The sequence below is a fragment of the Nipponia nippon genome, unplaced genomic scaffold, assembly GCF_047370975.1.
Source record: "Nipponia nippon isolate SJK-2023a ecotype South Korea unplaced genomic scaffold, ASM4737097v1 scaffold_16, whole genome shotgun sequence".
Taxonomy (NCBI): domain Eukaryota; kingdom Metazoa; phylum Chordata; class Aves; order Pelecaniformes; family Threskiornithidae; genus Nipponia; species Nipponia nippon.
The window spans coordinates 12,396,493-12,423,261 of NW_028262332.1; the positions used below are offsets into that span (position 1 = coordinate 12,396,493).

The following is a 26,769-nucleotide window of genomic DNA, read 5'->3' on the forward strand; positions in this document are numbered from 1 at the left end:
ACACAGGTTACGCGAACACGCAGGTGTGACCGTACGGCAATGTGCAGGACGCGGGGAGGAACGGGCAGCCCTAGCTCCGGCGTTGCAGACTTCTAAAGTGCTCTTGATGTGGTAGCTGAAGTGGCAGCAACGGCGTGCCACTTTTCTGGAGAGAGCATTCGGATTACACCCAAAGCTGCTGGATGAGATGGGAGGAGAGGCCCCCGGCGCAGGCGCGCGTGCGCGCAGGCTCTCGCTTCACCTCTGCGGCAGCCAGAGCCGAGCAGGGCAGCTCCAAAGCAGCCCCGCACACGTGCACGTGTGCTACAGAGAAATCTGTCTTCGGCCCTAATGAGCCCGCGGTAGCTAACCTCCCGCCCACACCTGTTCTTCTAAATCTGTATTACGGTGCAAACCTAATTAACAGCAGATCTTAGAGGCAAGCTGCACGCATGGGCACAAAGCAGAGTACCGCACGCTGGAATACAAAATCTATATATAGATCCCTGTACCTTCCTGACTCTAAATAGGCTGTGCAACAGCTATTTTGGGGAGGAGGCGGCGTGCGGAGAGCCTGCCCGGGGCGAGGGAGGAGCGTGAGGACGCCAGCCGGGGCCCAGGTAGGCTCGTTAATGCGCTGGCCTTTTCAGGGAAGATTTAGAAGGACTCTGTAATCTGCAAATTCTAAAGAGCTGACGGAGACAGTTATTAAGGGCTGGTAGGTGATGGCTGCTCACTGTGTTATTAAAGTGCTAAAAGATTATGTCTCTGATAGCCGTGTGCTTACAGTGTCCTTCATGACCACTTCCACAGGGACAGAGACAAGGAGAAAGGCAGAGGATCGATAAAAGGATATTACCACTGGGCCAATCCCAATAATAAGAGAGGTGATATATACACACCATTTAAATTGTCCAACACATTTAATGTTCATTAACACTAATTTTCACAGTGCTGGTGTTTAACATATTATTGCAATGAAATTAATAAAAAATACCCCACAGGAAATATAATTTAACTGTTTATATACTCACCTTTTGATTGCCAATTTCCTGCCGAGCTCTGCTCCCGCGCCGGCGTTTGCAGGAAGCAGCAGCCGAGCGAGGCAGGGGCCGGGGCTGGGGAGGGTCCCCGGAGCCCCGCGCCCAGCAGCCTTGGCACGGCACAGACCCCCCAGACCGGCAGAAACGTCCGGCGGAGCCAGGGCCGCCGGCGCCGTGGGCCCTGAGCAATCGGGAAGGGGCGAGGGCGCAGCAGCCGGCTTTTCCTTGGGCTTCTCCTGTGTCTTTTCTCCTCCTCCTCGACATTCCTCTCTTCAGAAGCCTGTTTCAGAATTCTCCTTTCTTCTTCTCGTGAAGAACTTCCTCAGGATCAGATGCATGAATGTTCATTATCCTTGTGAAGAATCTCGACTTGAATTTGTTTTAGTGCATGGGCATTTTTCACTTAACAGGGGAAAAATAAACATGCAATAGTTTTGTTATTATGCAGTAGTTACTGGGGAATTACGTATTTATTTATCTCTTACGAAGCACATGGAAATTGTATTTGGCCACAGTGTATAAATTGTGGTATAATTACTGTAAAATTTATAGTTTTTATACTTCCAACAAGTTAGCTTTTAAATCACACAACCCCCCATGTAAATACTTTAAAATTATTCAGTAATTACTTATTTACATTGTAATTAAAATAAGTAATTAGCATACATTTACAGAGGATTTACATACTTATTTGTGAAAATAGTTCCTTGGCAGCTGCAAAAGAAATCTTTAGCTGATCATAAAAGAAATAGAAAATATATGTGCATTGAGAAGGAGACTTTGTAGCTGTCTGAGGGTACTTGCTCCCTACAGGGCCGTATTTACCGCGCCCATGCCCGCCCCGGGCATGGACATTCCCGAAAGGTCTGGCTCTGGACCAGCCTGTCCGCGACCAGGAGCAAAGCAGGCTGAGAACGCACTGGAAGAGCCAGTGCCCGTGGTAAGGACCTGGCTGCAGCCAAGGGGCGTTCGGAGCAGCCAGCGCTGACTTGCCACGGAGCGGGGCCCCTCCAGCAGCTCGGTGTCACCCAGCCCACCCCGGCAGCTGCAGGCGGGACGTCGGGTGCCACGTGTCCCCGTGGCCACTGGCCCTGGGTGATCTGCAGAGCATCCCTTGCCCTGTGCAGGGAACGTGGGTGCTAGTTTGAAATCCTAATTAAAGAATGAGCGTTTTGCAAGTGATGCCAGCAAGGGTTGCTTGGCCCATGCTCTGCCAGAGGGCTGGCAGAGTCTTCTGCTCCTGGAAATGGCCAGAGTTGCTTGGAAGCAGCAGCCGTATTCTTAGAAAGTGTGTTGGCATGGAGGAGAGCCGACTTTGAGCCAAAACTGGCCCTTTAAAAACCCACGCAGGGACCGAGAGGGCTCGGTGTGCAGGATTAGCAAAACATCCACTGACAATCTTCAGGGCTGTGTAGTTACTGCGTATGTATTTCAGCTAAACAAGACAAATCTGGCTGATGATTGTCTCTAACTAGGAAGAATGATTGAAGGTCTGTGCCCTCGTCTGTAAGGATAACATAAATGATGATTGGTTTGAGGCAGGAACTCCCAGGCCAAAGCTTGCAGGCACAGCCGGAGCAGCCTGCTCAGGCACGGCCGCCCGCAGAAGGGACCCTGGGGCTGCCGCCCCCCTGCCTGCTGCTGCTGGCAAGCGTTTTGCCGAGGGGGAGGAAGGAGGAAGCCTGCAGCGTGGCCCCGGCTGCTCCCCGAGCCAACCACCAGCCTGAGCAAGTATTTCTTGCAGCATGGGACTGGGGAACATTTGTTTTTTCTTACAGATTTGCATCCACTGTGAGCTTTACACTGGAAAAAGGTGCCAGTCCCCAAGGAAACTTTTCCATCAGATCAAGCATTTATTAGAGTGTGGGCTGATGTGCATGTGGGTCTGGTGTCTAATACGTGCTGCTCCTGACACAAGTGTGGTAGGGCAATGAGTATTCCTGAGCCAGGAGCAGCTTGCAGATGGACAGCTAGGAGCACGAGGGGGCTAGCGAAGATGGTCCTACTGCGAACAAGCTAACATGTCTACACGGGTTCTTCCTGGTCCTTTTCATATCGGGACCGAGGCGACAGTAGGCCAAGCAACACACAGCTGCGGAGCGGGCGCAGCTTTGCCTGGTAGCGGTGAGTGCTGCGGGGCTCCTGGGGACCTCCAGGGCTCAGGGCTGTGACCTCTTTCTGGGGTCTTGCTTAAGAGCTGCTCTCAGGAGCTCAGCAACGGATCTGCATCCTCGCACTCCAGCCTTCTTTCTGGGTTCTGCTCTCCATCTTCGTGTGCTCTGTTTTCTCAAACTTGCCATTGTTTTGGCACATTTCTGCCACCACTTTTGTCTTTATTAAAAAAGCCCATTTCTGTACCTGGTGAGTGCTGGTGGGAAGAGCTGGGAACCTTACAGGCATCCAGAGCTTGTGTAAAAGCAAGATATTTTTCAGGAAAGGAAGGGTTTCAGTGGGCAGACTAATGCTCGTTAATGAGGGGACCTCGTCGCTGGAGTTGTGATAGCCGCGTTCAGCCGGTTCAGAAATCCCTCCCTGGCGAGACAGTGCAAGGTGCGCACAAAGGGAGCATCCGCGGCAGAGTCTCCGTTGTGGAATTGCACTCCCTCCCCAGAGCACTTTCGCTGGGCCGTTATCACATGTGCTGTATTATTGGATTTCTCCAAAGTCTCCCTTTATCCTTATTAATGCTGTGAATGTTGTAGCAAGAAGTGATATGATCTAACATTGGATAAAATCACAATTTGTCCTTCTTCTTGGTGTAAATGTAACAGGGCTTAACTGTACAAACAAATAAGCCTAAATAGAAACATTTGTGATGATAAATGGGCAAGGAGAGCGCTCTCTGCAAGGTGAGAGATGACAGTGCCTGTGAACAGAATGGAGAATCTCGCTGCTTCAGGGTCAGTCTCAGACAGCCTCAAGGTCAGCTCCGCCGGCTCTCCCTCCTCCTCCTCCTCCTCCTTCTCCTCCCCGCTGCGGCGATGGATGCGTCCCTGCACCTCCCGCTCCCTGGCGAGGCTTCGGGCTCCTCTGGCTGCAGCAGGCTCCCGGAGCGCCGCTGCGAGCGTGGCCGGGGCGGTTGGGCTGTGCCGTGTTCGGGGCATGGTTCAGCTCCGGCAGCTCGTTCGGCAGGTGCTGGTGAAACTGAGCCCGTTCGCCATCCAGAGGACTGAGCCTCACCGGGAGAGGAAAGAGCAAGTCTGCTCAGCAGCACTTAAATATACTGCTGACGTATTATTGAATTGTTTATATTACTGGATTGGCATATGATGTAAAACATTTCCCTTTTTTTTTAACTTCTCATCTTCCATGTTGAGCAAATAGCGCAGAGCTCGGCTTTGTGTGCAGTGTGCGACGTGGTGAGCTCCCAGGCAAACCGTCCCACACCCCGCCTGCCACCCGCCCTCGGGGGCCCCAGGGTGGAAAGAAAACAGAATAAAAATGGATCACCTCCCCAGATTTGCTCAGTGGATGCAGTGTCCGTGCTGACCCTGCATGTGTGAATGGGGGAGAGGCAACGGTGCTGGAGGGGAAGGCCATGGAGAGGCCTGCGGGGATGGCGGGGTGGGAGCGCACTGCGGCAGCCTCCGCATACCCCCACCCTGGCGGTGCGGGGCCGAGGGGGGTCCCAGGCAGTGCCCGGCGGAGGGGCGGGCGGCACACCCCTGGGGTGAGGTTTGCCAGCACAGCCGAGCACAGTGCGCGGCACTGACCCCGCGCTCCCGTCACAGCGCAGGAGCGGCGTGTAATGAGGCCCCGTGCGGATATTGATATGACAGAACAAAAGGCCAAGGTGCAGTAAGGACAGCAATCCGCAGGTCTCAGTCCATTTGTTTTTCACACCAAATCCATCACGGTAATGGGTCACCTTTCTGTGGCAGCTCATGATTACCTGCTTACCGGGGAGCGCGGCAGGTGGGCGGCAGTCCAGGGCGAGGAGGGAGTAGGTGCGGGCCGCCTCTCCTGCCGCCCCGGGGATTTATGGCAGGTCAGCGCCGCGCGTTTCACTGATAGATCAAGTGGATTGGAGTTTATTTGGGTCACAGCAACCGGTGTTGTTTGCTGTGACAAAAGACTGATGGGGAGAGCTCCGGGGAGCTGCCTGGGGACCAGCGTCTGGAGGGGCGCCTGGCCCTGGGGAGTCGCTGGCTGAGCAGCTGGGTGGCCCGGGTGTGGGCAGAAGGGGAACCGGGCTGCACCCCCCTGCCACCACCCCATGGCCGTCCGTCACCCAGCTGCCCCTGACCTGACCGTCGGCAGCAGTGGCGTGGTGCAGGGAAGGCACGGGGGGGGTGTCTTCTGCCATGGCACACCCTCCCAAAATCCCTTCATCCCGGGACTGCAGCCCTCACGCTCTCTGCCCTCCTCCTCTGCCGGTAGCTCGGGACAGTGAACATCTTTCGGAAGGAAGGGCAGCAGCTCTGGGACCCCTTGCCCCATCGCCACAGGAGGCAGGACCGGACCCCCGGGACATCAGTCCTGCGGTGTTGGCAGCTGCACCAAGCGCCGGGCTGAGAGGAAAAATATTCCTTTCTGTAGCGTCCTGCTCGCACACGTTCCTGTTTAATATTCATGCACCAAAATGAGACAAGTGCTTAATGAGATCAGCCATGAGTTTCATCTGAACTCCACCAGCAAAGGAGTCCTCAAAATTGCTTTGCAGTGGATGTGCTAAAAAGTTTAATACTCGCACGCTGACAACCTCTGCAGGGACCTCGGTGTGCTGTGCAGCAAGGTGTTTTCAGCCACTCTCCATTGCTACGGAGAAGAGGGAGCTGGAAATTAGTGCTTATTAAAAGCTGTCCCTCCATGTGCTCCAGCAGAGGTGTGAGCAGGTTCAGTAAGATCACGAACAGTGCACAGGTTGCATTTGCTGTTCTGCGGGTTGCCTACCTCTCGTTTAGGGTTAATGCTATCAGGGAACGCACGGACAAAAGCTAAACAATGCTAATTATTTCAATGCATAGAAAAACCCAGCCTGAGAAGACAGCCAAATCTCACAACATCTTAAGGCATGGAAGCCATCTGTGATAAGGACGGTTGCCTTTCAAAGATAAGGAAGCAAAATTGAAACATATTATACATAAATGGCTTCAGGCAATGAATCACTCTGCAGCATCCTCGCTGTTGGATTGTGGCCATCACGAAGAAAACAGTAATAATGATAGTAACAGTAATTAATACTGTGGGTCCTTTTTGCTGCTCCTGGCTGGAGGCCCCTCAGCCGGATCCCAGACACCAGGCCAGGCACAGTAAACATACATTTATGGTAATTTTATTTGAACTCTTGAGAATACGTCCCACACCACTATGATTTGATGGCTTATTAAACCCTGCAGGGTACCTTCTCAGGATGGGAGTGCTAGGAGCGGTTGGAGGGAGAGAGCGAGCCATCAGCAGGGACCAGCATCATTTCCCTCCTAATTAAAAGTCAAAATGTCATCTAGGTTTTTGTATTGTAATTGCAATGGTCATTGCAAAGACACCATGAAATCTGGCTGCATTAGCACTTCTTTGGGGGGAGGTCTGGTGAATGAAGATGTATTGAAGGCTGCTCTCTGGCATTCTTCTTGTACAAGTCCAGGCTTTAAGTGCAGTAAATGAGCCCCCTGCCAAGAGCTCACCTCACCTCTGGGGCCCCCCTCCCCCCAACTCTATCAGGAGACTTGAATGAAAAAAAAAATCATACATTCCAACCCTAAATGATACCAGTAAGTTTGTGCAAGCTTATGTAAATCACACAAAAAGTGACAAGTTTTCCTATTAAAAGATAATTGTAATCAGGGTGCTGGACGTGCGGTGCACTGATGATTGGAGATAGACGGGCAGCGTGAAAAGATGGATCGTTTTAATTTGCACCAATTAAATTGAAGTTCATGGGATCATCTTCTTCAATCTTCATGAATACTTTATTTTCTGGCTGCTATGGAGCTATTAAAAAGAATGATTGAGCCAAGAGCTAGGCATAGTATATTTTATGAAATATCACCTTTAAAGAATTTGAGTGCGCCATTTTCATAATGAGTTTTCTAGTACCTAATACCCTTCTATATTACTACATTTTTAAAGTGGATTGATCTGGAAAGTGCAGAAAGTGCAGGTAATGATACATTTTGGTAGGATAAGGTGGCTGATAATGTATCATGTTACTGCTCTGAGAATAATAGATTGCCTTGTGTTTGAGATGTGGCATTCCTATTTTGGTGCTTGCCTTGTGCAGACAAGGGGAATCCTCTATGTCTCTGGAAAAAAAATGTTTAATTGTTTGTGCAATTTCCTTCTTGTTTCTTCTTTGTCTTTTCTGTATAGTTGGTGACCTCAGAAAAAGATTTCTGAGGTTTGAGGGAGGCTGTTCTCAGGTATGCATTTGTCTTGATGGATGTTGTTAGAACAGAACAGCATGTAGGAGACAACACACTATGGGAGATAAAGAAATACACAATCCTGTATTATTTACCAGTGCCTCACATTCTCTTCCCAAGAGAAATGAGTGATGATAGCTTCAAAAGGATAAGTCAATGAGAAGGGTGGTCATCTCTCACTCACAACTGCCAAAAAGGCCCCAAGTCTCACTATTTCACACACAGACAAATCAAAAGCTTAACGGGAAAGCGGTGATGCTCAGTGGTGTGCAGGATTTGAGCCTACCCTGCTGTTCTCACCCGGCTTTCGGGACTGTGGAGCTGAGAAATTCCCCCCCAAGTGCCCCGGCCCCGTGGCCGCGCTGCTCTTGGCCAGCTCCCTCCACTCGGAGCGAGGCGGCACCCAGCTGTGGCTCCCAGGCCGGGCACCGGCACCCATGCCTGTCAAAGCTGGCCAGAAGCTTCCGAACACTGCGAAAGCCCAGAGCATCTGTCAAGGTTGGGGTTGGTACCAGTTCGGTGATCGCACTCCTGTCTTGTAAATAACTCACTTTAAAGTTAAAGGATAAAATGTGGGCAAATGCACAGGAGGCCCCGGTCCCTTCAGTGCCTGCGGATGGGCTGGTTGGGTTTGTTTTCCTCACCCAGGAGCTGGGAGGTGCCACCCTTTAAGGAAGCACTAATCGGAACAAGCATGGCCACGACGCCCGGGCTCACAGTACTGCGGGAACAAGCGAGCGCATCCCGCAGGGACGGCCTGCTGCTAACACGCGCTGGTCCCGATTCCCAGGGGTGCATCCTCAGCGCTGCTAGTCACAGCAACATGATGCCGTCTCTCTCTACATAGGTTTAAGCAACAGCAATCATAATTAACCCTGCTAATTAATCAGGGCATAACATATTAATTGCTAGCACACAAGGCTCCAATTGAGCAGGTGCTGTGTGGGAATCTAATAGGATAATGAACTGAGTAGCAGTGCCACATGCAGCAGAGTGCACATCACTTGGAGGGACAGGCTTGGCAAAACCCAGCACTTGGCCAAAAATCACTGCCTCTCGGTGTCGCCGCCTACAAACAGGCGGGTGGAGCGTAGGGTGCATGGGGTGCGAGCCAGAGATGGAGGTGGGAAGGTAGGTGCCGCAGCTGCCCACCCTCCCGGAGCCGCGTGTCGGGAGCCACTGGTGAAAAGGGGCTTGGGAGGGATGGGACAGAAAGGGCAGGACTGGTCCTGCAGCGCGCGGGAGCCAGAGTTCAGCACCCAAAACGTGGGACGTGAGACTCGGCAGCGGATCACGGGTGAAGTTCCCTGCTGGAGCTGGAGCCAGGCCAGTCGATCTGGTCCCCTGCTCCTTTCCCGTGCCGCAGCCTCTCCTGCTGGGGTGGCTGTTGTGGCACGTGGTCTCCTTTCGGTCCTTTGACTGCACGCCCTGACTACTGTGGTTAGAGGAAGGCTTTAAGAAGCCCTGGCACTTGAGGTTTATCAGGCAGTGGAGTGGGTTCAGACTTTGAAACTTCTTTTTTAAATTTTGGGGGGGGGGGTCACTTAGGATGCTCCTGAGAAAGCATTAGAGGAAAATGGAAGCCACTGAACTTGAGGCACTTTATAGACAGATCTTGTAGTTAGACCTACATGTAAGTTGCCTAATGAAGTCCACTATTAAAAAAATGTAAATTTTTGGTCATTAGAGTTATTCAGACATTACTGTTTCCAGCAAGTTTTTTTTGGCAGAGCAGAGTGTCTGGTTTGTTTTGGTTCGGTTTGTTTCTGTTAGGAGAATAAAAGCCCAACACCAAAGAAATACTTTGTTGCCTCATAATAAATATTTATATTTGGCAGAAGCAATTACCCAGGCCCTCCACCGGCCTTGCTCGGGAGGTCTCGCAGCCTGCAGAGCAGGGGAGCCCAGCGGGCCCAGGCAGGCGGAGGGCAGTGGCAGCCCACGCTGCACGGGGCGCTGGGCAGCAGCCCGGACACCCGGCTGGTGGCACCGGGCAGTGTAAAAGCAGGGCCACCCTCTCCCCTTGCGCTGCTCAGGGCTCAGCACCGTCTCCTTGCAGAAGACCCCCTTCTCTCCCGCTCCCCCAAGGACACGTCGCACCTGGAGCCTCTCCTCCTCCCGCTGCCAGCGGCTGCGTTTATCGCCGCAGCAGTCAAAGGCGCAGGATCGGGGGTCCTGCTCCCGCACCGTGCAGGAGGGACCCTCCCGGGGCAGAGCTGCAGCTGCCCGGGGAGCCACCAGCCCGGGATCCTGCAGCCTTTGTACTCCTGCATCACGGACGTTTCTGCTCTACACAGATAGAGGCTCGCCGTCAGCCTTCTATTTAGTTAGCACTACATTTTATTCATAAAGAATACAGGTACCCGTGTGCTTTTATACCAGCTGTCTGACAAGGTCTTTATAAATGTAATCTTTATCTGGACTTTGCGACACAGTTCAGTGCAGCACCAGCTGGGATGCAGAGCTTGCAGCAGAACTAAGGCGTGCTGCGGCAGGGCAGCCTCCTAGCATCCCCCGCTCGGGAAGGCAGCGTGCCCTGCTGGGCACGGTCCCACGGCCACGCATCCCGGGAGGAGAAGCTTTTTGCAGTGTTCAGGGTTCTCGACAGAGGCGGGGGTCACAGGCTGCCTCTGCATCGGGACCACGCAGGCGAGCCAGGAGCCTGCCCTCATGTTCATCCACCTTTGCCTCCCTAATAATTAATAACCTTTTATTTAGGGCAAGAGCATTTACTAGGATTGCACAGGACCCTCTGTGATCTGCTTCACCATTGTTTGGTTTAATTGTCCTAAAATTGGCAATAGATTAAAAGAAAATAATTATCCCTAATTATGTTAATTAAATGGCTAATTCATTAACGAGCTTAACATCTTTTACTTGGACCATCTCTGCTATGCAAGATTGTGCTTCCAAGAGGAAACGCCAGGCACATGCTGCATTCTGTGTAAACTAAGTTGCAGCGTGTTTAGTACGAGCTGTATGAACAAAATCCCCTCATTATTCAGATGACAGAACAAAACTATAAATAGTGGATCGCAATTAAAATCAGAACAATTACTTTTTATCCATTATGCTGCCTTTTGCACAATAGCAGCCTATAAAAGGAAAAAGCACAGTCCTTTTAGATCTCTCTCTCTCCCCCCCTTATCCAGAACTGTAGCTGGCTTGCTAATTAGGAAGCTTTTGAATTAGATTATTTGCATGTCTGAACAGGGCTAGGGTATTAAACATCCCCGAGGACATACTATAATAACCTCTTCAGTGGCTTTTAGGATCCCTAAGGAACCAGGAACTCTGAAAAAACCTCCAAAAGGAGGGAAAGTGCATAACGATTTCATCCAATTAGGTATGGATTAGTCGGCTCTGTGTCTTTGAATCCTGCTCACTGTGAGAAGGTGTTCTCCTTCAGGAACATTTGACAAAATCATCGGGGAAATTATAATGCAGTACCTAAATGAAATCGCAATACCTTAGTTTCTCCTCCAAGAAAAAATAAACTACAAAATCAATACAGCGGTGTATAAAGTAAAAAGAAATGCACCAGTCACTTTATTGCTTAGCTGCAAGCATAGCCTCTGTGTTTATAGCATCCATGAGTGACTATCAAAGTCAGGCTCCAAAGGACAAATGCTGCTGCTGCTATGATTGGCTACAGCAGATTTTAATTTTTAAATATCACTGGTATTATCCTCCTCGCAATGGCTTTCCACACTCTTCCAGTTTTAAGAAATCACCAGCCCATTCATATTTAACAAGACAATTAAGCTGCCCGAGCTCCCCAAATGCAGCAGTGGTTTGCAGCGAGGCCCCTCCAGGACGCTGGGTTTGGTACCGGGCAAGCTGTTCCTGCTGCTGTGGACGCGCTTTCCGAACAGCCACGGCTGTGCTGCAGAAGGGCAAAAAGCTGCCGTCCCCCACGACACGTTCGGTCTGTCCGTGGAACCCACAGCTGTTGCACGGGAATGGTGAAGGGCAGCGGGGCTGGTGCCCCCTCTGCAAACGGGGTGGTTTAGAAGAGAGGAGTGAAACGCAGGCGAGTGAAAGCTCGGCCCTCGCTGCCAGAACGGCTGCAGCTTTTTTTTCCATAGGCGCCTCTAAAAGGCTGCTGAGTCCCTGGGCACTGCCCGCAGCCCCGCAGCCCTGCAGCCCTGCAGCCCTGCAGCCCTGCAGCCAGCCCTGCCCCAGGGGACCGGAGCCTGCCCAGGCACCAGCCAGTGCAGGGCACCAGGAAAGGGCAGGGCAGGCAACTGTGCAAGCAAGGGGAAACTGGGGTTGGTACTGAGAGCCCATTGATTTTCCTGTTTTTACTTTTTTCTTTTTTTTTTTTTTTTTTTTTTAGTGCTGAGATCTAATTTGAAGGCACTGATACTAGAGCTTCCTGAGGAGTATGATTATTATAAAATGCCTGTGGAGGTAAGCCATGCTTATAAGGCTGCACCTGCAGGGACCACTCAGTGTCACCTCTCTGCACTGCACCGGGCTGCTTGGATTGGAAGCCCAAATTATTGGTATCTAATTGGAATGGATTTCCAGAACAGCAATAAGAGAAAATATCTAGGAAACTGAACACGCAGCACTAAGCTTTATAGATCCTAAAATGTATGGATAAATTGCCCATGCTGGTGTTTGTACTGTTAGTGTATGGTTTTGCATACTTGGAGCCATAGGGTTCAAGCATCACTGCAACAGCCCCCCCTTACCCAAAGCAATCCCTTCTTAGATAAGACAGACCTGATTTCTGACGGTCAGATACACAGGGATTCCCCTCACCACAGCTTTCTCTCGGCCACCAATATTTAGCTTGGGCCTCTCATGGTCTTGTCTGGCAAGGAGGACCACTCCACATTGTGTGAGAATCTCATTCCTTATATTTTGAATTTCCGTCTTTGAAATCCCATCAGTTCCCCTCGTTCCTGTGCCGGGGAAGGGAGGGAGGGCAGCTCCCGTTTAGCCTGTCCTGGGAACACCTGCAATCGTTTCACACTCTTCAGACCAAGTCCCAAGACCCCGGGTCGTCTCCCTCTTTGCTTTCTGAGCTCAGTCCGACTCCGGGGTACCTTTTTGAGACACACTGCACACCGGCACTGCGCGCCGTGTCCAGGGAGGAGGGGTACCAGAGATTCAAAACCAGCATTTTAATATTTTCTGTGCTCTTCTCATTCCTGTTCCTCTGAGCCCCTGACGTCTTGTTTGCCGTTTGGCTTTGAACGCGTGTTGTTCAAGGTCTCAGCAATGACCAGCTTTCCAAATCAACCAGTTGTATGCCGGGGAAGTTCTGGTTTTTAGAGCATTCATACTTACCAACATCAAACTTCACCAGCTATCACGTCATTCATTCTTCTGCCCTGGCCAAATTTCTCTGAATTTCTTTCATCTTTTTTGGATTTAACTAATCTACACAACTGTTTCCTTTTCCAGGTCAGTAATTAATATATTAATGCCATTAGATTGAGTGGGTAACCATGTAGCACACTGCTAGTGACCCTTTACATTGATTAACAAAAGACTATCTACCACTTTTGTTTCCTTCCTCTTAGTCCATCTTATTGATTCATAATGCTACTGTATCTCTTACCCCCATTTTTATCTTGTTTCCTAAGAAATCCTGTGGGAAGACCTCATTAAAAGCCTTTTGAAAGTCTAAAAATATGTCAAGATATTCTCTTTTATCCATTTATATATTGGTAGGTTCAAAGTATTCTAACAGATTAATGAGACATGATTTTCCACAGCAGAAACTGTGTTGATTGGATGTGATCTTCAAGGTATTTTATCATTCTATATTTAATAAATGTTTAAACCATTTTGCCAGGTACCTGTGCAAAGCTGAATAGTGCCTAATATCCTGGATTACACTTAGAGTCTTTTAAAAATGTATAATATACAGATAAAACCCCTCTGCTCTTCTTCCAGAAAGGAAAAACTGTGCAAATGTTGCTGCCCTATTCATTTTTTTCTTAAATGCAGGGAATATCTAAATATGTGGCCTTTTATTTTCTCCCAAATCAGCTCTAGAATGAGGCACGGTGAAAATGTAAATAAACTGTAAATTTGCCGTCTTGTATACCCACGTCTGCTGCAGTCCCCCGAAGAGCTCACTGCCATACTGCCCGCTGCGCGGCACCCCGGGAGGAGCCGAGTGCCGGGCACGCGCCCCAAGGGGCTGGGCGCAGGAGTCCCGCGGCTTGCCTTCCTCTCCCCGCCAGCCCTCTCCGGATCCCTCTCCGGACCCACCATTTAAACTCTGGATACTTTCCACTTCCTTGGAGTTTTTTCATTTTTCCATGAGTTTTTATGAGAAATCTCTAACGCTTTCCCCCATTATTATTTTACTCTAAAGATTAGCTTGTCAAAGTTTGAAGATTGAAACTATAAAATACTTTTTTCCTTCTCTGTTGGAGAACAGCTGATTTCTTTAAAATGAATACCATCTTAATTACAATGCGCTCTTCATTAATAAAACAAATTACCGGGAAATTATTTGTCCTCTCAGTTGCCTATGTCTCTGCTTTACAAAAAATGGAAACTTCTTACAAAATTCCCTGCAGGCTCAGAGCTTTCCAGCCCACTGCTTACAGTACCCCACGGCACAGGGACAAGCCATCGGTGACTGTCTTTGCAGGACCGTGCTTGCAGAGGTGTTTGTGCTGGGAGGTGTCTGCCGGTCATCGCGGTGCAGCCGGACCCGTGCCACGGCACCGCTGAGACTCGCCACGGGAATCAGCTGGAGATGTTGCTTGTGTCCCTGGTCAAGGCAAAGGGAGAAGCCTGGGCAGTTCCCAGAGCAACTTTTGAGGACAAGAGAAGAAAGAGAATCCCAAAGAGCAGTGAAGGTCACTGCTAAGAGGGGACAAAACGGCAGCATCCAGCTCACGGCTCTGCCCCCCTGGCAGTACCTTTCCCCCCGCAGCCTGCGCCTGCCCCTGCACCGCAGAGCCCCGGTTCCCAGCCCGCCCGCCTCTCCGCCGCTGCGGCAGGGTGTTAATTAATGCGTTTGTCCCAATTCTGTTTTCGACTATAGAAAAGACCAAGAACTAATAAATCAACCCAACTTTATCTACAGCCAGAATGCATTTTTAAAATGAAGCGTGTGAGCCTGTGTGTGCCGTGTGCTCCCAAGCTCAGAATACCCCCACACCGCCTGGAAATTTTGACGTAAATGGAATACGAGATAGGCCCTTTGAATTGGTAAGCAGGAGATTAAAAAAGGAAAAAAGAATGAAAGTTCCCTGCAGCCTAATCACATCTCTTTGGGAAATTCCTGCACCAACCCAGCCGTGAAGCCAGCACAAATCAATGTGGCCCAGGGGATCAACATTTTACATATATATAAAAAATTGTAAACATCTTTTATGTATGCAATGTAATAACTACACTCAGCATCATGGGCTTTAAAAGCAAATGTTATGGGCAGTTGTATTGCAATAAAGTGGTTAAATGGGAAAGCTTTGAAGGGCTGATAATTTGTACTCTTTTCTTTACCGAACCAACTTATTCTTGTATTAGTATGACAAATTAAAACATCCTTCTATAGGAAGAAGTTTTCATTCATCAGGAATTTTTCCCACCCTTTCCATTTTCTGCCACATTTCAAGTTCAGAAAGAAGTTGGTTACAATCTTGATTACGAAAATAGGGTTGTAGATGCAGGACAGGCAACAAAACGTTCCCCATTGGGGGGCCCAGAGCCTGCAGACAGATGGCGGGGGGCCACGCGCTGCCGCTCCCCCGCCCGACGGCAGCCCCCTCTGCTCCCGAGGGACCGTGGGACAAGAGTGGCCAGACGTGTCCGCCCTCACTACCGACTGGGTGCACTCGGAAGTATTCCCCAGCCCAGTTTGATGTGTTCTTGTAAAACTCCAGTTGATTTATACTCAGAGAAGTCATGTAGATGCTGCTATTAAAATGGTCTCTGAACCCGATCGGACTTTACTCTGCCGTATCTGGTAGCTACAAAACACTGTCTCTGAAAATAGAAATTAATATTTTAAAAAAGTATTAACCAATAAAATTAACAATCAAATATTATTTCTGACTCACAAATAAAAACAGTGATGCAGGTTTGTACTGTGCCACACTAAGTAATGCTGTGGAAGTGTTCTCCAGGGCCATGTCATGGTTCCTTGTGGACCAAAAATCAGAGTGAAGCTATGGGGCTGGTGCACTAAATGGACAGTAAATAACACATTCACTGCCTTTAATTATTCAACAAGCACAGCAGTCACCCAAGATCATTTAAAAATACATCCAAAAGTACTGTATGGGCATGCAGTGCTGCTGAAGGTGTTGGTTTTTTTCACTGGAGACAAAAGTGCTCACTTTATTTAAACAGGCAGCAGTTCTATCCTTGCTGCGCTTCTTGGGAGCCTCAGCTGTTTCCTAGGGCTGAGACGGGATTTCACCTCCACGCTCAGTTACTGCATAGTCTCTCTCTTGACAGAACTAGCGGGACCGATTGTTTTATCTTATGTTATTATACTTTGGGGCATGCACCTTAGGGGATTGTGTGCCCCCTTCTCCCTTTATTCTTGGGGGGGGACTGGCGTTTTGTTGCAATGCAAGTACTGTCTAATGCCATGCACAGCTCTGGCACTCAGCATTTAATAAGCAACAGAGAAATGCACCCTTTGGCATAGTTAACTTTAATTTGTCCTCTGAGATTTGGCCCCAAGTTTTACAAAACGACAGGAGAGAATATGCAATATCTCATGCTGCTGCTTTTCAGCACAGACAGGATTTTTCTGGGGAACGACTGAGTCCTCTCACACCACCTAGAAGCCCTCGGATGGAGCAGTGCTTCGTGGCCATGTGCTCAGCCTGGTGTGGGGTCCGGGATCCCTCACAGCGATGGCCACGTCTGCCCTTCCCGACGCGCCAGGTCCCCGCTCCGTGCAATTGCAAGTGGCCGCCCCGATTCCCCGCCCCAGGCAGCCTGAGGTCCCTACGCGGCCACCTCACGCCTGGGAAGCCTTTGCGCAGAAAGGGCTGCTGGACTCTGGCAGCGTCCTTGGGCGGTGGGAGCTGCAGGCGTGGGACACCGAATTACGGGAGGGATGGTGCAGGGAGCCGCAGCTGGACGGGGCGCAGTGGCGATGCGCTGGGCACCTCCAAGGGGCTTTGCTGCCGGCAGCGGCTGCAGCCCCAGCGCGCCACAGGGGCCTCCCCTCGGCGGGCAGCTTTCAGCGAAAATTCTGTAACGGACAACTGTGAATTAAAACTAATTGAGATCCTTGTGGGGATTGAATAGTTGAAACTGCTTAATAAGCCAGCGGTGATACAGTACGTGCAGCCTGGACGCTACAGAACTGTTTTATAAACTGTTTACGATGGGGCGCCGGATCCGAGAGCAGAGGCACTGCGACAGTTGCTGCGTCTTCCCTGGTTTTTGCAAATACGGTGTAAATAATTTGTAAAGCGTTGGAACGTTTGAGGAGAAAGTATCTTAGAATTTATTTCCATAGGCCATATCAGGGAATTTTAAAAAGTGCTTTACATAAATAACAGGAAATTAGTCTCCTAAGTCTTAAACCGGTATCAGCAGCTGTGATCAGTCCTTCCGACTAGTACTACCTTAACTGACAGATTGTACGATATGAAATTACTGCCCAGCACTGAGCATGCTTTATATCTAAAATCCCCTATCGTGATGAATTGGAAGGAAAAGCTTCCCAATATTACAGACTTTGGAAACGTTTATTAACAATTTGGTAATACCGTATGTGGAGGCTTCATGCTCCTCAAATGACTCCTTAGCTTGGAGCAGAATGATTTCACTCCGTTTGCTTTTAACTCCCTTGCATTTATCTTGCCTGAGTGTCTCCACTGGATATTGTTTACTCTTTGGATTAGTAAACTCAGGATTAATTCCACTCTTTATTGCTGAAAGTGGCAGTAAATCCAGTATCAGGGAGAGCCAGGAATCTGCTTAGCTATGCTACATGACCCTTTCACGGGCAATAAAAATACACACCTCCCAGTACGAAGGGACGTAGCACTTAGAGGCATAGCCCGTGTCATTAGGGTATGGGTATGCACAGAAGCCCTTGCTTAGCCCTTATTTTCATTAGAAATTATAGATGCTATAGGATTTTTGGTGTCTCTCAAGGGGAAATAAAATAAAAGGAAAAAGTAACCCCTCCCCTCCCTGCGGGCTGGCTTCACAGCCTGCTGGCTGCTGGGGCGCTCGGTGTGTTCGACAGCCCCAGCGCTCCCGGCCACAGCAAGGAGCAGGGACTTAAAAACAGCCCTCAGTACAACTGCAGGGTCTGGCAGGAGCCTGGCAGCGCCTTGCTTTTGCTCCGCAGTCGTCATGCGTCAGGCAGGGAGGAAGCGGCAAGGGTTAAAGCAACAAAAGCATGGCGTGCTGCCTGCTTCCCCAGCTCCCTGCTTTCAGTAGGGCTGTTTTTTTCCTGCTATTAAATCACCAAAGAGGAATGTGGGGCCAGGAGCTGAGGAGAGCTTGTTGGAAAGGTTACCTAAGTGAACCACGCAATTTTTTTCCCTCAACTTTGTTCCATCTTAAGGTAAAAGGTTCATGCAGAGGGCTATAAATTCCTGTCACATTTTGTTGTAATCTCTCTATGGTTTTATTACTTAAAATGCTGCACTCTCGAGACGGGGAATTTTCCAGGGGTTTGAGGCTGACACGGAGCCACATTTATATTGTGCCGAAGCTCCTCTGGAGTCTCCTTGAGACATGTGGCCGGCAAGCCCGGCGTGAAGGCCTTATCAGTCACTCCACCACGGAGTCAGACCATGAATTATACGGGGAATGGAGGTGGCTCCGCGAGAGCGGGATTGCGGGCCGCCGGGTGACAATAAACATGTCCCGGGAATGTGTCCTCCATCACTCAAGTTCAGATAGCAGATCTGGACCTTAACTACAGCTCCCCATCTCTAAATCTCCCTGTGACCCGAGTGGGAGATGGAGGTGAGTCTCAAGGATATCTGTCTGCAGGGAACTCGCGGAGGAAGTTTATAACTGGCGTGAGCTGCGGCTGCCGTCGCTCCCCGCTCCGCTCCCAGCCCTGCTGTGCTGGAGCAGAGGGATGGCTTTGGCCGTGGAGCGGTGCCGGGGAGCCTGGGATGGCACGGGAGCCCTGAGCTGCCAGAGCCCTTCTTGCCTCCCGGGCTGCCCGACGTTGGCACAAACGCACGCTCACGCCTGCTGCGGGGAGAACAAGATGTGGCACCAGCACGCAAGGCTGTGCTGCAAAATGTGATTCGGCTTTCAAACACCAGCAGAAGGCATGAAGCTTTTCCTCGTGACTCCTTCCTCCATAAACATACGCATGACGCATCACAAGGGGGGATGCACGGGCCGAGGACCAGCGGGCGCGGGACTCTGCGTGCTCCCAGCTCAGAGCTGCTTGCTGGGGCTGCAGCGCCCGCATGAGCAGCACCGGCTGCTTCTGCAGTGCAAGGATATCCGAGAGGGGCTTATCCTCCATCCCTGGGCTCACCGTGCCGCACACCCAGGCTGGGTGGTGACCCACGGCTCGGGAGGGCCGAGGCCGGGGACAAAGTCCCTGCGGCATCCCAGCGCTCCGCTCTGTGTGAAAGCAAAGCAAGGGCATGAGCTGTCCCCAGGCCCAGGGCCGTCGCGGACACCTGGCCCTTGTGCAATGGCAGAGACCAAGTGGCTCCCCACGGAGACAAGAAATAAATCAATTAAGCCTGTTCCTAAATTAAAATAATAATAAGAAAGAGTATAAATGCAAAGTGTTAATGAAGTAATGAAGGAAAGCGGCATGCTCGGTGCCACAACTAAATACAGCCATTAAAAACCATAACCTCTGTAAAATTTGTGATAAAATTACAATTTAATTTTATAAAGATAATTTATTAGCTAATACCTCATTGCACATGTTAATAGCTTGTGCTTAAATAATAGTAATCTTGATTGCTATGCAGTCATTAAACTATTTTTTTTACATACTGTTTAACTGACCATTTTGTGTGTGGTTTGGGAAGAAAAAAGTAATTATTGAAGTCTTAAGCAGTGAGTTAATTTCTAATGAAAGGATAATTTTATTCCAATGATTTTACATTTAATTAACTAAAGCTACATGTAATTTGAAGTTCTAAGGCAGTGCTGATTCATTTGTGTATTGGACAGAAGGCAACGGCACGCGAGCCCCCCGCCCCAGCGGGACGCAGGGATGAGCGGCGGAGGCGTCAGCAGTAGGAACGAGGGGACGCAGCAACCCCCACAAAGGCGTCTGAGAAACTGGGTGCCTTTTTGTGCCGTACTGAGCTGGAGGCTGGAGCTGCTAGCTGGGAAGTGAGGCAGTGATGGTTTCAGACTCTCTGAAGTGGCCACTGTTCTCACTCTGAGGATTTTTCCACTGTAGGAATTACCAAACGAGGACGGGAGGAGGCGGGATGGCAAGCGTGATTTGCTCCGGCAGCCCATCCCGTGGGAAGGGCAGAGGGACACTGGTGCGGCGCGTGGGGCGACCGCTGCCCCAGGCAAGCCCTCTTCTATCTGAAAGTGTACAGCTCTTCCAGTTTGGAAAAAGCTGGAAAGTTAGGAAAAAACACTTTGGGTCAAATAAAAAATTGATTTTGGGGATGGATGAAGGAAATGGACAAAACCAGACAGAAAATTGTGCTTTTGTCAGTGTGAAAGTGTTTGGGTTTGATAAATTCACCACCTTAAGCTTTCGATTCAGGTCAGTTTTTACACGTAAATGTTCTCTTTGACATCAAATGCCAGAAATTTCCCTAAAAGAAGCATTGAACTGCAAATAGTCAAGATCAAACAGTGGCATTTTTTACAGCCTTCTCACCCTGTTCAGTTTTTGGCTGTGCTCATTTGCTGCCGTTTCACCAGCTCTCATGAATGCACGGGGAGCTCAGGCACACGGCTCCGCCGGTGCTGCCCGCAGGCCTCGGCAAGGGCCGGGCACCGCCGGCCTGTGGCCGGCAGGGCACCCGGCAAGGGCCGCTCCCATCGGTTATCTGCCGTACCGTGTAGGTGTTTCCATGCTGCAAGGGAAACGCTTGTCAGGTTATTGATAAACAACAGAACTGTGTCAGTGCAGATGCCTTTTTAATGGCATGTCCCGAGGTGCAGACATTAGGGTTATATCCTCCTGCCTCCCAGCGATCTGCACAGCAATCACTCCTCCTCAAGCAGAGAGAGGTCTGCCACTGAACCTGCTTCCCCTGCCTTATTAATGCATCTCCCTTTCGCTAATGCAGACAAGAAAAGACAAACCTGGAGCCCCGTGCCGTGCAGCGGGACCGCGGTGGGTGCGGGAGAGCCGTGCGGCAGGACCGGTGCAGCATCTCCCCAGCGTGCCGTGGGAGGAGGTTTAGGCGAGGCGAGGGCAGGGTGAGGGATGCTCGGGATCGGCAAGGAAGACCAAGAATGGTGCTTGGTTCAGGTATCATCACCCCAAGTGTCTGCCAACACCGTAAGCAGGACAGCTAACCCCGCCACGGAAACTGTAATATTTAGTGTCCCATCTTGAGGCAAAAACCTACCTTTCGACTGCTGATGTAAAGCAAATTCTGAAAATGTTCTGCTTTGCATGTCATTTGGAATCTAAAATAGATGACATTTCCATTCTGATCATTTGCTCCAAAATATATTTCAAAACTTCAGAAAGGGAAGTGTCCTACCCTTTTCCAAACTAGCGGGGAATTTTAAAACAGGTCTTTGGCCCCTCCAGCTCCCCGGGCTCCTTGGAGAGTTTCAGCGGGTGCGTGAACATAGAGGTGTGCCACCCCTGCATTACCCGAGGTGGTCACATCACACTGAACTGATTAATTAATCCGTGTTGATATTACTGTCTGCTCCAAAGGTGTTGAGCAAGGCAGCGACTGAAAGTTACCTTCCCAAAAGGAAAGTTTAGATTCTGCTTTCTCACTTGCACCAGGGTGCCAGGAACCCAACACAGGCCCACCGAAACACCGCAGTTTAATCCAGCCCGGACCATGCAAAGCGCACGTGAAATCTCCATCACGCTTAGGACCAGCTCAGGCTCCTCTGCTCTGCAAAGCCTCGTGATGTACCCACCTCCCGACAGATTACCAGTCTGGGATTTGGTTTTTTTGGTGTACCTCCAAACTGCTCATTAGCTGAATGAAGAACTATTTGTCTTAAAGGGCTGTTTAAGTCGCTGCACTTGGAGCCCTTGTAACGGCAGGGGAGAGCCGGGTGCGAGCACAGCCCTTCAGCAGTCCCAGGGCAGAGCTGCTGCCCCGGGACCCCCGGGGCCCCCCGCCAGTGCCGCTGCTGCCTGGGGGTCCTCTCCCCGGCCAGGGACCCCTCGCCCGCAGAGCAGCCCATCCGCCGGGGCCACATCGCAGGACAATTCACTCTTGTGAGTGTGCCCTGATGACTTAATTATTTATGGGGAATGTTTTATCCTGGCTTTCAAACTAATGCAAACAGATGTTGCCAGACCAAAATGGCTCTTTTTCCTAGATCTTGATGGATAGTCACAGTCACGGAGTAACACGGCATTATCGGCAGTGGTCGTGCCTGTGTGTTGGTGGACTGCAGGGCATCTCCCGGCTGAACGAAGAGCCCTTTCTGCTTGCCATTATCTTATTTGCAGAGCTCCTTTCCTACCTCACTACACAACACGGCTCTCGTATTTATTTGTTTGACTTTGACTGCATGACGTGCCTGAAGACTGCATGAACCGGGGGCTTGGTCGCTGTGCGAAGCCTGGCCAGGTTTGCACACCTCGCGTCAGCATCGGCACCCGAGCAGGCTCCTGCCCAGCACCTCCCAGCAGTCCCGCTCGCCGGTGCCGGCCCGGCGGCGCAGAGGTACCGGTGTGCCGATGGGCACGCTGCCTGCCCCCGCTCCCCGCGCCCGCTCCCCAGCAGCACCCGTCTCCCATTTCCATTTCAGAGTAAAGATGCTGGTCTCTGATGAGAGCACCAGACAGCTGCTATTCCAGCATCTGAAGGGGCTCGGCTTTGTTCATGCTTTTAGTCCTTCAGATCGGTTTTGTTTCCCTCTTCCCAAACAGTTGCTGTTGTCTCGGTCACTGCAGCTTCCAAAGGAAGGTGGATATTTGTGCCGGGCCACGTACAAACACCTACAGAAGTGTGCCCGAATAACAGATTTATTTTGCATGTCTTAGTACATCAGATATCAAATGCTTGTGTTCCTAAACAAGCACTCAGGTTAGGAGCACTTGCCCACTCGTCAAGGAGAGACAAAACCATGCAGCTTATCTGACTAATCACAACTGGACAGCAGGGCTCAAATTTAAAATATTCATGATTTAGCCCAGAGTAAACATTTCTCAAAAATATATTAGCTGCAGGAATATTAGCCCTGGGAGTCACAGGGAAACTAGGAACCTTACCACATTGTGCCTCGACTGCTGCAAAAGATTACGATTCTTTAAGAAAAATCTCTCGTAGCCACGGTTTACAGGTTTTAATATTCTGCCCATTACCACAACCAAGCACCACCCTTGGAGCACACATGCAAATAGCAGGGGAGAACTGAGAAAGACAATAAAACTGGAAGCAGCCTTTGGAAGGGCAAATAAATAATTTGATTGCAATGTGAAAGTGTTTTCCGGTTTGATGGGCATTTCCTTTTCATTGAAAATAAACCAGGCTAAATGGCTCAGTGGGTCCCGTGCACCTAAAAATGGGCCCAGCTAGCTTGTACTCTCGGTAGCAGTGGGTATCATGGAGGTACATAAAAACATAGTTTATTGTTAAATTAAGTGTCCTGTTCTTGAAAACAACCCTTAAATTTAACATTCCAAGGCTGCTGCTGTTTATTTGCACTCTCGGAGCACTCTCGGTGCTGTCCACTCAACTACTTGAGAAATACATTGTAATAAAAATAAATGGACAGTTTGGGTTTCTCTAAAATTAAAACAGGATATACAGCAGCCTTGCACTTCTTCCTTGCACTGAGGTAGCCTGTGATAAAGTCACATTGTGTCAGAGATGGCAAATTATGTATGCTAATTACTTACCGGAATTTCAGATTTGTCCTTACCATAATTAAAAAGGTGTCACTTTATTAGAATAGGGCTGAAATGATGGGGCTTGGAGCAGTGGAGGAGATTTCTGGTTAGAGATAATTACCAGTGATGTATTCCTTTCCCTCACTGCCATTTTTGCTGCCTTCCCCCCATTACTGGGTAATGGATGGCTTGCATGTCTGCCGTGGAGCCGGGCTGCCTGGCACAGGGCGTACCCGTCCAGGGTGGCTGCCATCGCTGGACCTCGAAGCTTGCTGGCAGCGGGGGCCCGGCCCAAAGCCCTGTTTGCTGATCACGTTGCTACTGATTTTACTGAAGCACCACCTGGGGATACTGCGACGGAGAGGACGAGCCGGGGTTAGTCCCGTTTCAGGGTGCCCCCTCTGCCCATGGGGTCATTCCAGAACCTCCCTGCAGACAGGTCATTGCTGCTGGCGAGGTTCCGTACGCTGCCCTGCAGCACCTGCTGCTGCCCTCCCCGAGAGCCAGGACCCTGCACCCTGCAGCCCCCGCACCCTGCAGACCCTGCCCCATCCACCAGCGTGTGCGGCAGCGCCCTAAAACCGCCCCGTGTTAGAGGAGGGGCCGACGTGCTCCGCAGCTGCAGCCCTGCTCGGCCCCACTGCCCCAGGCCGGGCTCGCCCCTGCAGCACCCTCTCCCTGCGCCGCTTTGAACGGGGGCCCGGGTCCACGCCAGCTAAAAGCCTGCTTTAAGACAGAAACATTATTTATATGCATTGTAATATCTTTCTGTTGGCAGAAGAGACTTGAACCTGTCGAGGGCAAACTCAAGTCTCTCCCAGGGCCTGGCAAAAGAAAATAGCAGCATTTAACCGCGATGAAAGTCACAGCGTAAACAGGGACGCAGAGAGAATAATTGCATGGCTGGAAAGCTGGGCTCCATGTTATCATTACACATTGAATTCTTGGTCTGTAAGTACAGGGATGGCGTTAACCCCAGCAGAAGATGAAGGTTATAAAAGAGGCATTACTGGGAAAGGTCAGCAGGCTATTCAAACATGGTGCAGATGCAATACAAAGATTCAATACTGGGAGCTATTTGCAGTGGCTTGGAGAGGCAAGAAGAGTGGGAAAGGCAGGCACTTGCCCATTTGCTACAGGGCCCGGAGGCTCCTTGTGCAGCAGACGTACTGAGCAGAAGGCTAGGCGGGATCAGCCCCGCTTCAGCCCCGCTTGCGCCTCAGCGCCAGTTAGCAGTGCTGTCAGCCGCCGTGGGTGCTCTGCGGCGCGGCTTTGCAGCCAGCGCCAGGCTCAACTCTTGCAGCCATGCCTGGAAATAAGCAGGCAAAGCAAAAAGGGAGAGACAGCTCTTCTGTCTTGATACCGCTGAGGTCTGGCTGCGGACTGTCATTGATCCAATCTCTAATTCAACATATTTGGACAGTTAAAGCATTTTTTTCTTTTAGGAGAGACATCTCTAGGTTAAGCACTGTACTGCAGCCCATACACTCCATGTCTGGGGTATCCACAACACAACAGCTCTTATGGTTGATGGAGAGACCCATCAGACTCTACATTTTTATAAAAGATTGTTTGGTTAGCTCATGAGGCAGTGTCGTTATTGCCAAAGGGTTTTGCTCCCCAAGCCTGTGCTGAATATTGTATTACTTTGCCATGCTCAGAAACTAAAATTACAACAATTTAATTTTGAATATGGTGGCATTATTACCATTTGTATTTGCCATTTCATAAGACTTTTCATTTCAACTGCTTTGCTTTCCTGTCAAGAGGAAAAACCTTCAATCTATCGGCTTTTACCAGAGAGAGAACTGTGCCGGAATGTAATGCAGTATTGTATATTTCTTCTCTAATGCTCTTTTGAACAAAATCATCTATTTCATCAACAGTATATCAGCGGTGACCAAAGACCATTAAATAATGCATCTCACTCAGGAGCAGTGGAGCAGGGAAAGGGCTCTGACCTGTTTTAAACCTTATTACTTTCTTGCATTATGCCCCTCACTGCAATCTTTTTGTTTAAGTGATTTCAGCTGAGGCGTTGCTTCCTGCCTTAAAATACAAGGCAGACATGTTATTTCTGAAGTGCTTGGTAGACTCAGCCTCAGCATTTCCCATTCTGCACCAAAAACAGCCTCTGTGTATTAATCTTTGTTAACCTCGCCAAATACACACACGCGCGTGCGCGTGTCGGGAGGCTGGTGTAAATAACATCCTCTTTATTTGGGATCTCACGTGCGGAGACTTTCCATTTGATTTGGACTTGTGCCTTTACTTCCTAGCAAATGTTCGGTGCTCACAATTAGCAATCACAGGGTTGGTAAAGCATGCAGGGAAATTAATCCAGGCTGGAATAGCCCAGAAAAAGGAAGATACAGTCATAACAATCAGGGGAGGTGAGGACTGGTGCTGCAGACTGAGATTTAAGGAATGCAGCAGTACTGAAGAGTTACTTTGATTTCCCTATAACCCCTGCGCTGTCCCTGCTGGGAGGAGCATCGCAGCCCCAGGAGCTGGCGATGGCCAACATGAGCAATGCAGTTTTCCACTTTCTCCCCCAGCGGAGCCCTGCCCCCGGGCACCCCTCTGCTTCCCAGAGAGGCACTGGGCTGGCTGCAGGACTGCAGCATGACCATCCCCACGCTGCCCCTGCCCAGACGAGCAGCCCCCGAAGGCATTGCACACAGGCTCACAGCCGAGCACCGTCCCTGTCTGCTGCCTGCGCAGCGTCAGCCGCAGCCTCCCGTGGTGCCCAGCACTGCCTGCCCCTGCCTGCAGCACGGCCAGGGCTCATGGGCAAGGCAGCGCTCACACAAGGGGACAGCCAGCCCGCTCCAGAGGTGGCTGCTTCTGCTGCTTCTCCAGCCAGTGTTTGTCCTCCCATCACTAATGCTCCTGATGGAGACGGTCCTTGCCCTTGCAGCCGGGGGTGACGGCCCAGCCCCTGCTGTGCCCATGCCAGCAGGCACCTCCACCTGCAGCTCCCACGCTGGGATGCGGGTCTCTGCCTAAGGACAAAAGGTGGCTCGGGGACGGCTGCTCTGGGGAGGGGGTGGCAGCCACGGCAGGGTGCACGGGGACTCACCTGCACTTTGCTCATGGACAGAAACTGTGTGGGCACTGCGGGGGACGACGTGTCACTCCGGTGGGAAGGCTCGGCTAAAGCATAGGGCTAACAGCCAGGGTGCAGGGGTTGCTCTCCGCTAGCCCTTGTGAAGCACAATCCCCCACCAGCCTCCGAGGAGAAAGCCTCAGAGACTTACAATTACATTTTCTCACTAGTCTAATGAGGTGAGAGACAGACAGAGGAGAGAGTTCCCTGGGCTAATTTTCCAGCCAGCAACCACTGCATTGCTCCTGTACTGTGAGAGGCAGAGGGAGAAATGACTCTTCCAGATTAGAGGCTCTTGCTGAAGGCATTTCGGAGCATATT

The 26,769-nt window shown here is 50.4% G+C and overlaps 1 long non-coding RNA gene across 1 annotated transcript; it reads left to right on the forward strand.

Annotated features, from left to right (window-relative positions):
- Window positions 1-557: 557 nt before the first annotated feature.
- LOC148056267 (uncharacterized) lies at window positions 558-14,672 on the forward strand. Its single transcript, XR_015703615.1, has 3 exons — window positions 558-599; window positions 11,724-11,797; window positions 13,933-14,672. It is a non-coding gene; the product is annotated as an uncharacterized LOC148056267 (long non-coding RNA).
- The last annotated feature ends 12,097 nt before the right edge of the window (window positions 14,673-26,769 follow it).